The following is an 18,211-nucleotide window of genomic DNA, read 5'->3' as shown; positions in this document are numbered from 1 at the left end:
AGGTGTCCCAGGGCCATTTTAGTGGACCAGGCCCAAATCCGAAGAGCCGTCCGCCATTTTAAAAGTCCTGTGGCAGCCGCCTATCGCTGCACCGCAAGAGTGGGCGCAACTCAACTACATGGTGAGCGAGACGCTGTAGCCGTAAGAGCGGGCGATAAACAGCTGAATGGAGGATGAGGCACAGTGTAGCAAAAGCGGGCGGAATGGCAACTGAAACGGTAAAGGGGCGCCCCAGTACAGCAGACGAGCCTCCACCTGGGGAGGCCCGTTCACGCCGCCTCCCCCCCGCCCCCACGGGGCGCCCCACGCCGTTTTTCGGAGCAGCATTGTAGGATGCCAAAACCAGTGCGACAACTTACTGGACATCACCTTGGTGCCATCCACATCTCAGCGCGTTCTGCTGCCTTGGGACTATTCACACAACAGACCGCTACTGACGAGGCCTCCCCGCGCACCCCCCGGGACGACCCACGCCGTTTTTCGGAGCTGCATTGTAGGATACCAAAAACCAGTGCGGCACCCAGGTAACTTCACCTGGGTGCCGTCCAGAACTCAGCACGTTGTGCTGCCTTGGGACTATTCGCACAAAACACAGCTACTGACCATTGTTGCATTTTTTTTCAATTTTTTTTTTAAATGTATTTACTGTTTTTGTTGCGTTCTATATATTTATGTTATTAAAGTGTTATAATCCTACTACTTTGTTGGAGTGCTATATATTTTTAATGTGACACATAATTGTAAAAACTTTGATGTGCAAAGAGGCATCCCTGGAATCTTCCGCTTCAGGCTCGGTCCCACACACCCTCACAGTGAGAATCCCCTCCCCAAGCACAATACAGGATGGTTATCAGATAGTAGGAACGTGTGTGGTGTGACGGATCTCATCGGGTGGGGGCCTTGATCTACTGTAACTCCTTTGAAGAGGGGTGATTCTCTACAGCTGGGGTCATAAACTACATCTGCAGGGCTAGGTGATAGCCTGGGACCGGCCTGGACAATCGGACACAGAGGAAGAGGAGTGTCAGAGGGTGCGGTAGTGAATAGGGTGAAAGGGTGGTGTCGGGCGGGCACAGGGTGTGATTCTCAGGGAAGAACAGCGCACATGGGAGGAGGTTTCTGGCCCATGCATGAGAGAGAGAGCGGGGGTGACTAGTGCGTGGGGGAGATGCTTGCGAGGGTGGGGAGCCATGCTGAGGATCGGCGGCGTGCAGAGAGTGGGTCTGGTCAAGGCCTCTAAAATGGCTGCCGTGCTCAACAAAAGTGTGGCATTGCAAAAAAGACAAGATGGCGCAGACAATGTTTATCAATAAGGATTAATTTATAACAATTATTTTTAACAAAATATTTACTGGCAGTGACAAAATGGCGGTCAACAGTTCCTGATTTCCATCAAATCAAACGTTAACAGACGTCACGCAGCAACAACAAAAAAACGCTCACGCACAGCCGCTGGAAGACATGTATCAACATATATGAGCCTCCTCAGCCACCCTCAGAAAACATAAGGAGTCAGAATACGTCTCCCGTACCCCCTTATACCTAGAGGAGTGTCAGAGGGTGCGGTAGTGAAGAGGGTGAAAGGGAGGTGTCGGGCGGGCACAGGGTGTGATTCTCAGAGAAGAACAGCGCACATGGGAGGAGTTTTCTGGTCCATGCATGAGAGAGAGAGCGGGGGTGACCAGTGCGTGGGGGAGATACTTGCGAGGGTGGGGAGCCATGCAGAGGATCGGCGGCGTGCAGAGAGTGGGTCTGGTCAAGGCATCTAAAATGGCTGCCGTGCTCAACAAAAGTGTGGCATTGCAAAAAAGGCAAGATGGCGCAGACAATATTTATCAATAAGGATTAATTTATAACAATTATTTTTAATAAAATATTCACTCGCAGTGACAAAATAGCGGTCAACAGTTCCTGATTTCCATCGAATCGAACGTTAACAGACGTCACGCAGCAAAAAAAAAAACGCTCACGCACAGCCGCTGGAAGACATGTATCAACATATATGAGCCTCCTCAGCCACCCTCAGAAAACATAAGGGGTCAGGATACGTCTCCCGTACCCCCTTATACCTAGTAATTTAATTAAATCGAAACACAAAATGGCGAATTCACGTTTCGCTACCAGTTTGCGACCCGGTTCGCGAACCGAGAAGCGCTTCTACCGTGAAAAATCAAATTTTTATTATTTGCCCCACGGGACCCTTTAATAACCCCAACATCATTCCTAGGGGGTCAAGAGGGGTCTACCTAGCCCCCTTTCATTAAATTCCCCCTTCGTTTTTCTCCTCCTCTTGTCTCTCGATCCTACCGAGAGACAAGATGGCGGCCGCTCCGGACTGTTTAGAATGTTGACAGACACCGGAGAGCCAATCAGCTTCGCTACGCAAAGCTCCGTTACGCGAAAAGTACGCGATCTGGAGCGCTATCCGGGACGCTGTCACAGATATATCTGTTTTTTTAAACGTTAATTTCTCAAAATCCACTGGAGCACATATATTGAGACCCAGCAAAGGCACATCGGGCTAACAGTCCCTATAATTTTGCCAAGTTTCGTGCAAATCCATTCAGCCGTTCGAGCTAAAAGTGAGGCCAAAGGCCCTTTGGAAAAATGAATGGGAAAAATGCGTTTTGGGACCCCCCTTTTTTCTCGGCCCCCCCTTGACGGAACCCCCCAAATTTTCAGGGGCTGCTCAGAAACAAATTGTGCCATTTTCCTGAAAATTTCAGCCGATTCCGTCCACAAACACCAAAGTTATTAGACATAGAATTTTCAAAAGTTCCATGGAGAAAAAATCCTAACTATATATACCTACTGGCTACCGCCAGTAGGTAATATATATATATATATATATATATATATATATATATATATATATATATATATATATATATATATATATATATATATATATATATATATATATGAAAAAAAGGTTCCTCCTCAGCTCGCTCTGCGCTCGCAGACACCGCCTCCACGCCAGCAAAAAAATGAGGACCGGACCAACAAAGTCAGCAAGAATGATGTTTTTATTCAACAGAACCAGCGACGCTTTTCGAGCGAAAAGCCCTTGTTCACGCTACAACATGTTTGGAATAATTATGCTTTTTTATATACTTGCAGTGATATTGACACCGCCCCCTGGTGGTGTCCACCATAATCACGTGATTTACAATAAACAGTGAAGAAACACTATCGCTGGTGTCCTATTGCGTTTGCTGACAAAATATGGCATATGATTACTGGTTAAATCCAGAAATTAGTTAAATCAAATTTGATAACATTCCGATCTAATATCGTTAAACACATTTCTATATTGTCAAATTAAGTTTCAACTGACATGTATAGTCTTAATCTGTGCAAACATGCAAATATGTTGTATAGCAGCGAAAGTTAAAGTGCATTGATAGTATAAAAAAGTGCATGAGTGAAAGAAAAGATATAATAAAGTGCAAAAATCGCGGGAACATACCATACTACCATGAGAGCAGAGATACATAATAATTCAATATGCAATCACATTGTGTGAAATATTCATCAAACAATCCTTTTCTATTTTAAGTTCTCTAAAAAAGTTCCAGGTAGAAAGAAAGGTTGTATTCCAAGAAGCTAAAATGAAAATATGTATAAATAGTACCATATTTCATATTTGTACAAACACCCCCCACACACCACAATTCTAACTGAATATAACAACAAAACACCTTAATTTGAAACAAAACATACTATGACCTTAAACTAACCATAAAGATCCTAAATATATATACCTATATACACATTTACAAATCTGTACATCTCCATATATACACATCATAAGTTCCATTCAAAAATATATATGTACATATCTACAAATTCTACATTCAAATTTAATTTACTGTACAATACAAAATTACCATGGGAATAATCACAATAAAAACTCATTCATTGAGTCCTGGAATGTAATTGTTTGAATGTAGTAGAAATGCATATATGAAATTTGACCTAATAAAGTGCATAATGTACGTCACCATAAGTGTATATCAATCAGAACATCACTAGTTGTAAAAGCAATGTCATAGGATAGGAAATTTCTTACGCAAAAAATTCTCCTAATAGGGAACCTAACTAGGAGTGCGTATATTGCCATCGGCTAGAAAAAAGAGAGAAAATTCAGACAACAAGCTACTCGAAGACAGATTTAAAAAAATGGTGCATTTCCTCAATATTGTTGAGCCCATTGGGCCAACGACTATCGAGTTCCAATATGAATCTGTATTCCAGTTTTCTGAGCTCTGCTTCGCGGTCACCTCCTCTTCTTAAACAAGGTACTGCCCCAATCACAAAATAGCTAAGACAATTCAGATCTTTATTATGTACCCGTTTGAAATGTCGTGCGACCGGGTAGGTTGGGTCACTGTGTAGAATGGCCCGCAAATGCTGTAGTATTCGGACGTGCACCTGGAGCTTAGTGCTGCCCACATATCTAAGCCCACAGGTGCACGCCAGAACATATACCGCATGGTCTGTCTTGCAGGTATAGTTGCCATTGATGTCTTGGCAACTGTGCTGAACGGGGTAAGGTAATGTGTGGTGGTGACTCCGAATTTACAAGCCCTACAGCTGGAGCACTTAAAGAATCCTCTGGTAGGGCGTAGCCATGGAACCTTAGTTTTTAATTCAGGGGCTGCCTTATCCAGATAGTTGCACATAGTTTTGGCTCGTCTAAAAGTTACAGTGGGGGAAGACGGTAATCTGGTATTGAGTATGTGATCACTCAAAATGATAGGCCAATTTTTATTGAGGATGAACCTGATTTTTCTGTACTCCTTACTGTAAGTAGTGATTAGACGCGGGCAATCTAATTTGGATTCTGTATCCATAGGGGGTTCAGTTTCAGGAGGGGAAACAGGAAACAGGCTCTCCCTAGATCTAGAAAGGGATTTAGTTACTGCTGTATTTAATATGCGCTCAGAATACCCTCTGGCTCTTAACCTGTTCAAAAGTTCTTCTAGACAGGTATTAAAGTCAGAAGGGGAGCTACAAATCCTCTTCAGCCTAAGAATTTCCCCATACGGGATTCCAGATATTGTGTGTCTTGGGTGCATACTGGTTGCATGCAATGTAGCATTGCCTGCTGTCTGTTTCCTATGAAGAGTAGTATTCAATGTACCATTGGAGACATACACCTCAACATCCAAAAATTGGATGCGGTTCTTGTTGATATGAGCTGTGAAGTTAAGGTTAAGGGAATTGTCATTGATGTCATGAATAAAGGACACTGCTTTCTCCTTACTACCTCTCCAAATGATGAAAATATCATCGATGTACCTCAGAAAGCAACTAACGTGACCCTCCATCCACGCCTTGTGGCGTACCTTGAGGACCTGGTCCTCCCACCAGCCTACGTGCAAGCACGCATAGCTGGGGGAGAAGCAGGCCCCCATCGCCACTCCTCTCAGTTGCCTATAAATCTCCTTACCAAAGGAGAAAAAATTGTTATAGAGGCACCATTCCATGAGACCTATAATCACCTTGTTATGTTCATAGTACAAGATAGGTCTACTCGATAGGTAGTGTTGTACGGCAAATAATCCTTTTACGTGATCTATGCTGGTATACAGCGATTCAACATCTAACGAAATAAGCCACATGTCACTCTCCCATACAATTGCAGCAATTTTAGTTATAAAGCCACTGGTGTCACGAGTGAAACTGGGGAGTTGCTTTACAAAATCTTGGAGGAAAAAGTCAATATATTCTCCAACCTTTTCACCCACACTGCCTATCGCTGACACAATAGGCCTGCCTGGTATTGGTTGCACGGCCTTGTGTACCTTTGGGATGAGGTAAAGAGAAGGCAAGATAGGAAAATTTACATACATAAATTTGTACTCTTCAGGTGATATTAGGCCTTCTCTTTTCCATTGGCCTAAAGAATTTTGTAGTTTTGATGTTGCCTTCTCATATTCTTTTTGTGTAGTCTTAGCATAGCAGGTTGGGTCCTCAAGTTGGCGCTTGGCTTCAATGATATAGTCTTGTTTTGGCCAAATCACCAAATTGCCCCCCTTATCTGATTTCTTGATCACTATGTCAGGGTTATTGCCTAGTTTCTTCATCAGCTTATCATAAGCAAGTTTTATGTGTATCTCCTTCTTGCGATGTTTGTTATTAGTTGGAGTATACAGTCTCTTGATGTCATTTGTGACGCAGTCGTGAAAAATGTCAATCGCGTCTTTAGGCATTATGGGTACGAATTTGGATTTACTGCGAAAGGGACTCAAACCAGCTCCTTTTGAGGGATGGGGACTTGTCTTAAACGATTTTGTGTCGAATCTTCAAGATTTATTTCTGCATTTTCATTTGAGCTCAGTAAATCATTGGCATCTAAAAAAGTATGTGTATCTGATGCTCGTAGTGCCAATGGCCCATCAGATTAATTCGCCCCATTTTCGTTATTCGGAATATCAATGTCTTTGGCAGATTGCAAAGCAAAATGTTTTTTTAGTTTTAAATTTCTTATAAAGCAGAAGAGATCAACTCTGGTCATGGTGTAGTTGAAGCTTTGTAGCGGGGAATAATTTAATCCTAATGAAAGCAATTGTTCCTCCGCTTTATTGAGAACAACATTGGAGAGATTAATAATGGTATTGTCAATTACCGCCGTTTCCCCCATGTTTTTTTCTTTTTCTTTTGCTGTTGCTGCGCCCCGGCGTTGTTTCCTGCTGCGCCGTCGTTCTTTCCTACGTTTGTTCCTCCTTTGTTTGTTTGCGGATTGAGTTGCCAAGACCTCAAGGTTTGGAGCCTCTCCTCTACTACAAAATCCATTTCCTGCTGGAGATTTAGTGTTTCCAGTCCCGTTAAGTTTAAATCAGAGCTGGTGGAGCCGGATGATAAAGATTCCACACTAGATGCGCTTGTGACCGATGAATCTGTATTTTGGGCCGTTCCGTCTGCATTAGTGGCACCAGATGCTGTCAAGCCGGTACTTGTGGTTGCAGTTACGTTATTGGTGTTAAATCCAGTGGCATTTTTCTTGTTCGTGTATGCCTGTCTTTTGGCTAAGTTGTATTTCCTGGAAAATGTAAATATCCTGCCATATCGATAGTCGTCTGCGTCACGGGTGAATTTGGACGCCTTACGAGCTTTAATTTTCTCCTCGTGTTTGTGCAGTTGCTCGTTCATATTATCTGTTAGTTTCTTGATTTCCACAGCGTTTTGGCAAGTACCAATCTCCATTTCTAAAGCCTTAATTTGTTCCAATAATTTAGCACGATCACTGACAGCATATTTAATCAATATACAGACTAAGTTCATGGACGTGGCCAGGTTACTCTCCCCCCACTCTTGTAACATGGCCGGGTCCGGGTTATCAAAGCTGGGAGCCAATAAAATCCTCAGTCCTCGTGGGACTCAACCAACATCTTCATACTTGCTGAGGGATTTGTGCTCCCACCATTTTGTACATTCAGCTTTGCGCAATTTTAGTAGCTCCTTAAACAACTGTTTTAAATCCTTTGTTTGTGGATTGCCATGTTCACTTTGCGTTGCGATTAGAAGATGTGTCTGTGGCATCAAATAATGACAGAGCGGCTTCTTCCCGCTGTTTATCAATTTCATCTTTGTCTATGATATGATAACGGTTCTGTTGTTAAATAATGGATTGTAGCGAGCAAACGTGAATCTTGTGCTCGCTTTTCTATAGCTGCTCAATTACTTCATCACCGGATGACATTGCCGTTGAAAAACACTCACCGCTGGTAGATGGCGGGAACTGCTCCGCGTCCCGCGTCCTCCGACGCGATATATATATATATATATATATATATATATATATATATATATTTATATATATATATATATATATATATATATATATATATGTAAAGGAGTCCCAGCCTGTCAGTGAGTGACAGGCAGCAGCAGGGTGCAGACCTCGCAGCGCCACAGCAGACAGTTGAAAGTAAAGCTCTCCAATAATCCAGACTCAAGTGAGTAGCAGGTTCAAAACGTTTATTATGAGGTAACGCGTTTCACTCCACTAGGGAGCTTGATCACACATATATATATATATGTATATATTGGGATATGGATTCAAAAAGTTAACTGAACTGCTCTGTCATGTGATTGGTCTCCAAAATGGATTTACTATATTTGTATGCACCTTAGGTTATATTTATTAGATTGGTATCTTAGCACCTTGTTATTTAAAAAGCCACATTCCTTCTGGGATATTTAATTGTTTTGTTAAACTTTCTTTAGTGATGGTTGTAATTTGTTCTCTTAATTTATTGCTGGGTCAGATTGAAGCCTCCAGTAGGGGTCGATGTTATTTAATCATTGCAGGACCACATTTTGGAGTCGTCTGTGTTCACCACAGCCATACCCCTGTCCTTATCAGCTGATTTAATAGTGAGGGATCCAATCTTGGCCAATGAATCTATAGCGTCAAACTCTCCTTGAAAGAGATCGGGTGTGTCTTTATTTTTAGAATATTTTTTCAAAATACTTTTAAAACAAATTTTCAAATGTAGGAATCTCTGGAGGCATGAATGTGGAACTTTGGCAGAATCTGGACTTATTACTGAGACCAGTAATGTTTTTTGCCAAAGTAATAGAGTTTCTGGGCAGAATAAATTAATTTTTTTGCAAAATCTTGCATCTCTATGTGATTTCTTGACCTTGCGAGTACAAAGGAAAGGCCTTTCTATAGAAGGGATTCTTTACCGTCTGCAAGTGTATGGCCTGGGATATTGTTTATAGGTATTCATTGCAGGGTCACTTGCAGTCTGTTTACCTGTGGGTGGTTGGAAAGCCTTCTCATCCCTGTGGTAGAGTCTGTTAGACACCCCTCTCTTCCCATGATCCCTTAGTGCCTCTACCTATAAAAGGCTGAAGGTGTCGGTAGTGAATCATGTATCTGCAGGCTTCTGATTCTAAAGAATTACGAAAACGTAAAATAACTTCTTGCCGTGGTATTGTTTGGTTATTGCAGGAGCGTTAGTTGTGGTAAAAAAAATATCTTTCAGAAATTTACTGGTGTTTCCATTATTATGATTTCCGATGACTTTCTCTAGTTAGGTAGTTTATTGTGAGTTTTGGACTTCCTGTATTTGTTTTTTGGCATCATCTTTGTCTTAACATCGTTGATATTATTGTTCCCTAACATCTCTTTTCCAATTCCTCAATCTCTTTTAGGTCAGCTTCACGGCACCTTAGTGCCTCTACTATTGAAAGGACAATCCAATCACGGGAACACTTGATTTCTACATCACTGAAGCCAGCAAGGTCAGCTTTATTATCTTTAAATGTTACAGGTATGCTCTTAACCTGGAGGCCTCAAGATATGGTATTGTTCTTCAGGTGCTCCAGTAGTGTGGTAGAATGTTCTCATTTGCGTCTTTTCTATTTCGTCTAATTTAGCTGAAATTTGTGTGGCGTTATTGTCACTCAGTAAAGAGGTTTCTTGGTTTGTTCATCCACATAGTTGACCATGTAGGGCTCAGACACAAGTAATGAGTACAGCTGAGCCAAATTCAGATCGTTCCATGGAGTTTCTACACATGCGCCTCCGCTGAAAGCACAGAGACCCCCACTTGCCTTGCAGGGGTCTCTAAATTTGACAGGTAGTCCTGTGGCAGGGAAGCAGAGGTCATTGTCTCAGCTGATCTGGCAGGCTGACAGGCCACCCAGAGGGTCTAAAATGAACCCATTAGTGAACATCTTGTGAAAGTTTAACAAGAATCTAAACCTATCTTAGTTTTGGTTTGATTGTTTATGCTATATTCTCACATCCACAATGTCATTAATTTACTTTCCATATTGCGGAATATGATTTTCGACAGTATGATTAAACACATTTTAATCTGTTGCTACAAAAGCAAATAATAATTAAAAAGGCACAAGTTTCTTCACATCATAGGTTCACTCAAGTCATCCACTTTGCTGCCTTCAAGGACGGTTTGTCAATTAATTCAAGGACACTTTTAGAAAAAGCTTAGAAATGTTGTGCAACTCCCCTGTTTATTCTATAGTTTTATTTGTGAAAGCATGAACACGAATTGTTTCGGATTAATAAATCTCCATGATGTTCTTAAACTCGCTGCCATCTGTAAAAGAATGGGGAACAATTAGAGGCATTAATTAGCAAAGGTAGACACCGAGTTGCCTTAATAGCAAGACTTCAAAATTTGGTAGCAATGTTGCTTGTATATGTCCCAAACGACAGACGACCACCAGCAGTTTAAAAAAAAATCATAGCACGCGAGAGGGTCTTTTGCAAATAGAATCAACTTTACTTTAATATAAAAAGGCGTTTGTCGGAAGCTGATTAATGGATGAAGAACCATCATCTGAGACAAAAAAAAAATTATGATCAGTTTAAACCTTTCATAAAAACTTATCACTGCCTCTCCCTGGGAACTTTATGTTTTTTTAGAATATGTGGGCTCAGAAATATGCCACAGATGCCAGATGGTAAGTTTATCCCTAATATAAAAAGGATGTTCTAACACTTTAACTATTCGTGACTAATTAGAGGCATGCCTGGGGAAGTATTTCAACTGCACTCTCACGCTTCTTTTTTAATTTAGGCACCATTAGTCTCACATAAACATATGCTAAGATGTGTTTTCTTTGAGACAAGGTTGTACCTGTCCAACTGTTTTTACTTCCGTGTATGTTTTGAGTCAATTGCTCAGAATGCATGAATCATCCATGTTTTTCCATTTTTAAGCCTATTAAAAACTTGCAGATGATCTAACATAATTAGTCCCCACATAACACGTTTCATTCTATTTTTATTTTCAGAATTAAAGCTCAGCTTATGAAATCTATTCATGAGCACACTTGGCTTTCTGTGAACAGCACAATCCGCATTGTAAATTCTTGTATTTCTGCCTCCCACTCTGGTTTAGACATTGAGATCATTCATGTGCACCATGACTTAGGCCTGTCTCATAGTAATGTTGTTAGACTTGAAGGGTCATACCAAGTACTACCCTCATAGTGGTAGAGAGCTGTCGTTCTTACCAGAGTTTAAGTGTCACTGGCACTGTGGGGGAAGCATATCCGTTTTGTGTTTAGTCGTGATCAGTTTTGTGAACAGGCCTTTTTACCTGTTTCACTGGAGTGGTGACTATGGGCCCACTAATGTAAATTTCCACTGCTGTGTACTTAACTCATCCTTGGCATACATGGTGATTGTGTGCATTGAGTGATACTTCCATGCTGGGACATGTAGCATCTTCCCCAGCCCAGGAACATGCAGGTGAATTATGTGACACAGGAGCTGGGGTCAAGCATTACTTTATTCTTCCGCATACACTCACACACTGCACATTACATGATACTTCTCATTAACCACACCCTAACTTCTACCCGCACATTACATACTTCCTCTTTAGAGTCCACCCAGACCCATGTGGGTCCTAGTGTGCATAAGTTCAATATACTACATCCCTCCTTTGTTAAATAAAAATTAGCAGACATCACTAAAATCATATTTCCTCAATCGGCTCGGGAGAGCAGAGGTGATCGAGGGCCACCCTGATTAGGTAACGGTGACATAGGCTCAGGTGCATCAGCTGGACCTGCTGGCAGGGTTGCCTCATACATGGTTTTAGGACTCGACAAGTGCCGCTGTAGGTGTTTAAAATGTGATGTGTCCAGAGTAATGGATTGACCAGGATAATGTGCTGTCACCATATGTCCCTTGCACACCACAACCTGTTAAGAATCAGCGGCAAAAGAAGTGTCTGGTTTGATGTGATCGTTAATGTGTCCATTGTGGTAGCTTTGTTCTGATGGCTCTACAAAATAGCAAAGTGGCTGGACTCTCACCAGTTGTGGTGTAAGGAGAAGACGATAGGCACCAATGGCCTAGTACATGGCTTGGTTCAGATTGACTCCCTCCATGGGCGCTTGTTGAAGGACCTTTGTGAGGGAGGCCATGAATCCTTCAACTACACCATTGGCTTGGGACCAGAGGGGTGTATTCTTTTGGTGTTTGAAATTGAGGTCGACAATACATTCTAAAAATTCTTTGTTGTTAAAGGGCAGACCATTGTCAGATTTAAGAATTTTGGGAATGCCCCACGTTGCAAAGATGCCATCAAGTTGTTCTACGACTTTGTCATGGGCTGTCGGAGATAGGTCTTTCACCAAAGGAAAAAGGGAATATTCTCCTATGACTTCCATGAGATTGTGTCCATTTCCTAAAGGCCCAAAAAAGTCAAAAGCGACTCTCTCCCTCTCATAGGCAGGAAGGTCAGACATTGTCACTGGGTGCTGCATAACCCAGGGGGACAAGCAATTGCAGATGTGACAAGCCTTCAGCTCTTTCTGGACTCGCTCATCTAGTCTAGGGAACTACACTTGATCTCTTTAGGCTCTCTGTGTGGCTGTGATACAACGATGTCCTTCATGGGCCAGCTTAATGCCCTGTTGTCGTAGGCTTCCAGGTATGATGATTCTCAAGTCTTACAGTATTTCGCCTTCTAGGGTTACTGCTAGCTCATCTAGTACGTTTTTGAACTTTTAGACTTTAACATCACGAGCAAGTGGCTGTATACTGCTCCATGATTGCGTGGTAATAAGTTATGGTAATTTCTATGCCTGCACTAGTAGTAGCAATTATTTGTTCCACGGACAGAGCCTCTTGAAAAGTAATCCACTGGGTTTTGATCTTTCTCCAGTTTGTGCATAATCTCATAGTCATACTTGTGCACTCTTAACACCCACTTCTCAATGCAAGGGACATCTTTGCCTTAGGGTTTCCAAAAATTGTCAGCAACGACTAGTGATCCTTGATGACAGTAAATTATTTTCTTTAGAGAAATACATGGAAATGTTCGCAGGCCCACACCACATCCGGACTTTCCTTCTCAGGATAAGAGTAGGCATGTTCAGATAGGCTTCGACTGACATAAGCTACAATGTGTCCATTGCCCACAGCCCAACCGGACATGCATCAACAGGTATTTCGGTATGTAACTTGAGATTAAAGTAGGCCATTTCAGTTCCATCCTCAATTGAATGTTTAATGTCCTTAAAGTTCTGGTCACATGCCGGAGACTTCTGAAACTGTACATTTCGCTATGTCAAGTATCTTAATGGGGCATTTACTGAAGAAAAATTGCGACTGTATCTTGAGCGATAACTGCCCATGTCTAGAAAGTATTCCCGCAAGGTAACATCCTGTGATGGGCAAGTGAATGACAGTGCTTGCTCCTTGTCTAGGTCTGGAGGCATCTCCGCATCAGAGAATATTTGCCCCAAAAACTTGAGCTTGGTTTTGTGAAACTCACACTGCAGTATTCAGAATGAGATATATCTGCAGGTAACTGCACACTTGGGTAAGGGCCTTGGCATATTGTTTCTGTGACTTCCCAAAGACCTGTATGTTATCACCTTAATTGAAAGCAGGGTTAACAGCTTGGATTACTCAGCAAATAACTTCCTATAATATCTCAGCAGCCGAAGATAATCCAAAACTCAGTCTGTTATATCTGAACAAACCAACATGAGTAAAAAAGTAGTAATGTACCTGCAGTTCTCCTCCCATCGAGCTGATGATATTCTTTATTCAGGTCAAGACGGGAAAACATTTTGGCTCCATTCAGTTGCATGATCATGTCCACAATATGTGGGCCTCAGTATCTTTCTCTTTCAACAACTTTGTTTGCTTGGCGCATATCAACGCAAATGTGCACTGTTCGGCTATTGTCCTTCTTTGGTACTACTGCTATGGGTGAAACCCAAGACATGGGGCCTGTGGAACATTCCAGGATCTCATGTTTTAAGAGTGCTTACAACTCTTTCTCTACAGCTTCTTGTAGATGGAAAGCAACTCTAAAAATCCGCTGAGCACTGGACGAATGTCTTTATTGAAATGAAGCTGCACTTTCATTTTCTTGACTTTTCACAAGACATGGAACAACGTTGGCAATTGACCTGTGATCTACGACTGAGCACAGAGGTTGTAGTTAAGAGAAATCTACCCCATGTAAACAGCGGTGGCAAAAGTGAGCAAACAGGTGCTCAACAAAGTCTCTTGTAGAACATGAATGGTGGCTTGCACCAATGTCTTTTTTTGTCACAGTGAACGATCGTGTGAGGAAGTGTTCCCCGATGGTCGCCTACTTACCGCATATTCGACCATCGGCTCCTCAACTGGCTCCCGATTCACTGCAAGACCGGTAAACAAAAAGAAAGGACAAACAGTATAAAAAAACATTGACACCACTATTGAAGAACTATCATTGTCTTGGATGCAAGGCAGGGTTCCTGGGGGCAGAACCCGATCCCTGGATCCTGGAGGTAGAGAAAAGGACCTTGAGGCAGGAAGGAAGCAGAGTGAGGAGAAGATGAAAATCATATTGTGAAGACAGGAGGATCTGAGAAGCAAGATGCCAGCTGGGACTGCCTACCAGAGGAAGGAAGATGCCAATCTTGGTGAGTTCCCCTACTCGTAGAGTGTAGAGTGGAGGAAGGTAGCAGGGACATTCTTCAATCGAAAGGGCATCACCCTGAATTGATAATGAACCTCTGGGATTGAGAATGCTGCCCTCTATTTTTGCCCTCTCAGTGAAGGAGATCTTGCCAGTACCCTGATGCCAAATCAAAAGTACTGAGGAATTTGGAAGTGCCCAACCTGTCCAATGAGCACATTAGCTCTGGGGAGGGGGTGTGCATCAGTTCTAGGGACTGAGTTGAGTCCTCTGTTGTCCACTCAGAACTGGAGTTCTGCTGTAGCACCCAGTAGGGCAGCCTTTGGTATCAATACCACAAGCCTGGACCAAGGAATATTAGAGGGCTTAATCACCTTAATGCCAGCATCTTGGAGAATTCATCCTTGATGCTGGTTCTCACCCTGTCAGACAACCTGTATATTAGATTTTTTCAGGGAGATTGTCTCCAGTGTTGACAGCATGGACACATTGGGGCAAACTGTTGGAGTAACTGGCAACAGTCACCTTGATTCTCTGGGGTTAGTGTGGTAGACACCCTCCACTGGCTCACCTTGTTCCTGTGCAGAGAGAAGGTCAGGTGGAGATTTACTCTTCTCTTCCACTCCTTCATCTGTCACAAGGAGCACACTCATTTCAGACATTTCAAAGTGAGGCTTCAGTCGGTTTACATGGAGCACCCGTTGGGGGTTCCTAGGGGTCTGGAGGTCCCCCAGATAGAAGGTCTCCCCTTTTTGCTCCTTTATCTCATATGGGCCAGTCCAGCAGTCCTGGAGAGCTCTGGGCTCTACTGGTTCCATCACCCATACCTTTTGGTCATGCTGAAACTCCACCAGTGTGGCCTTCTGATCGTACCAGAGTTTCATCACCTCTTGGCTGGCCTCTAGGTTACTTTTTGTGTATTTCCAGAAGTAGTGCATTTGGTTGCAGAGGGCAAGCATGTAGCTGAGCCAATCCTGGGGGGGAGTCTTGGAAGTTTTCTTCCAACCCTCCTTGATAAGACTAACAGGTCCCCTAACAGGCTGTACTACCTCCTTCGGAAACCCAACACGAGTAAAGATCCCCATCAGAGCTCTCGCCACAATGGGTGGAGTCACTGACTTCAGAGGGATTGCCTCTGCGGAACGGGTGGCATGGTCCACCAAGACCATGACAACCATGTTGCCTAAGGCTGTCTTGGGGTCCAAGGGTCCAAATACATCGATGCCCACCCTTTCATAGGGGGTGCCAATGCTAGTAATGAGATCAGGGGAGCTTTGTACTTTTCCCCTGATTTTCTACTGGCCTGACGGCCGTGGGACAGGACCTGTATAATGCATCTGAAGCTATCTTCATTCAGGGCCTATAGAAGTGGGAGACAAGCCAGGCAAAGGTCTTGTCTTGCCCCAAATGTCCTACCACTGGAATTTCATGAGCAAGGCCTGGAAGAACTGGGGGACCACCAGCACATGGACCGCCCCAGCACCAGGAACCTCAGGTTCATTGGAAGTGAGATTGTTCTCCAAGTAGATTAGGTGGTCCCCAGAGGCTTCACCTACAGTGTGAGCTGAGGCCTGGAACCACAAGCCCTCAAGAGTGAGACACTATTTTTGTGCTTTGCAGTATTATCCCCTGGTGGGCCCACCCTCAACCTGCCAGCTGGCAAGTTTAGGTAGGTCACCTAAAGTGGGAATGTCTTACCTGGTTGGCTCAGGGGTCTGCTCCTCAACGACCCCATAAACCTTCACAGTGGGAACTTCAGGGACCGGTTTTCAGTGTTGCTTGCCCCTCTCCTTGACAGCTGCCTGGGCCATTGTTCCAGGCTCCAGACCTCCTTGACTCCCTTTTTGGGCAGCCATGGCTCATGTGGTCATACAGACTCACTCAGGCAATCCTGTCATCTCCAAGTGAGACTTCCAGCTCTACCTCCCTCTAGGTAGTGTGCTCCAGGTCATTGCCTAACAGACAAGCAACAGGCATGGCAGGGCTCACAGCAACTTTCATAGGACTTGAAAAACTGCCCACTCAAAGGAAACTGGAGCCACCAGAAGACGGCTCCCATGATTGTCGGCAACTACGATTTGGTGGATGTGTTCGGTAGGACCTGCTCTGCAGACACCAGCTGACATTTGGCAGTTGTAATGTTGGCTCCAGTGTCTTGCAAAGCCTCCATCTGTTTCCTAATAATGGCGACCCACTGCCTATACTTTGAAGTATTTGCAGCCATGTAGGCTTTTGGCACCATTTCCCTATCCCCCAGGGATTCTGGGGTTACCTGTAGTTGCTTTCTAAAACTATCTGGTACTACCTCCTCCCCAAGCACTACAATTGCCAACCCAGGTCTCTGCCAACTGGTGGGGGACTTTTCCCTCTTGAGACATTTGGGGCCGCCTTTAGAGTGACCATATTTATAGCACTCTGTACATTGTGGTACAAACCTCCCCATCTTATTGTTAAAGAACCCTTTTTCTTTGGATCAGACTGGGGCTGGTTACCACCAGTCTCTTGTGAATCATTTTAAGGGTCTTCAGAGAACTCCTTGTTTTAAAATTTTCCACAACCCCCTCTTTTTTCTATTAGGATCCGTGCCCACATTTGTAGGTGTACCCCCCAGATACCTTTTTGGGCACTCTAGTGCTAGTCCAGAGGTTTGCTTCCTCAGCAAGCTTCCTGAGATCAGTCAGCTTACTGTGATCTAGGTGTCATCTCAACCTTCTCATGATCAATTGATGCAACCCATTAAAATCATTAACTTGGCTGCCTCTCACCTGACCATTCAGTGCCTTAATGGAATAATCAATCAAATCTACCCAGGATAAGTTGGGGAGCTTCTGACTGGCCCTGAATCTTTGGTGGTACTTCTCTTGGGTCAGTTCCAATTTAGCAATCAAAATAGCCTTCATAGATTAGGCCCCCAACCTCTAATGTCAGAAGTGTGTCCCTCCTATGTGTAGGCATGTGTTTCCACAGACCACTCCTCCCGTGCTCCTCAGGAACCTGGTGTACTTTGAGTGTAACCTCATAAGCAGAAAAACTCATATCAATGTCACCCCCTACCACATAACTGGGCGCCAAAGCCTTGGGTATATATACCCTTTTGTCTCCATGCACATATGCTGCCACCATCACTGCTGGATTCTGCCTGCCTGGCTTTTATCTCCATCTCTTTTAGACTCAATTAATGAGCCAGAAGTAGTTTCTTCTCTGCTACAGCCTTTTCAGCCTCAACCCTCCTTTCCTTAACCTCCACTTCCTATCTTGGCATCTACAGCTTGAACTCTCCTCTCCCCCCCCCCCCCCAACTCATCTGGAAATAAGCCATGGGTGGAGACCCAGCTTTCTGCTCTCACAGGGAGCTCAAATCCAGGGATGTCCTCCTCAACTGCTGCAGGCAGTTCCTCAGAAGAGCCATTCTCAGGATCTTCCAATTCATTATTCTCTTGAGTGCGGGCCTCTGCCCAGGCCCGCAGCACCTTTAGAAACTCCACCTTCTGGTGGTTCCTTGGGCAGGTATCCTCATTTCCTTGCAGAAGCTTTTCAATTGGACCCCTATATAATCTTCCACCTTGGGCAGCTCAAACTTCACAGTTCCAGTTGCAGAACCAGCCATAGACATGATGTGGAGGTTGAATCAAAATATGCAAAGCAGAGGAAAATGAAAAAAAATCGAAATGGTGTTGGATATGGATGGGTAGTGCACACCTAGCTATTGTATGGCACTGCACAACACAGGTCCTATAACCATTGCTGCCACCAATTTCAGAAATAGGGGGTTCTGGAATGGCAGAGGT

This window comes from Lissotriton vulgaris, chromosome 5 (genome assembly GCF_964263255.1).
Source record: "Lissotriton vulgaris chromosome 5, aLisVul1.2, whole genome shotgun sequence".
Lineage (NCBI taxonomy): Eukaryota > Metazoa > Chordata > Amphibia > Caudata > Salamandridae > Lissotriton > Lissotriton vulgaris.
The sequence above is the reverse complement of the archived record's forward strand: the minus strand, read 5'-3'. Positions refer to the sequence as shown.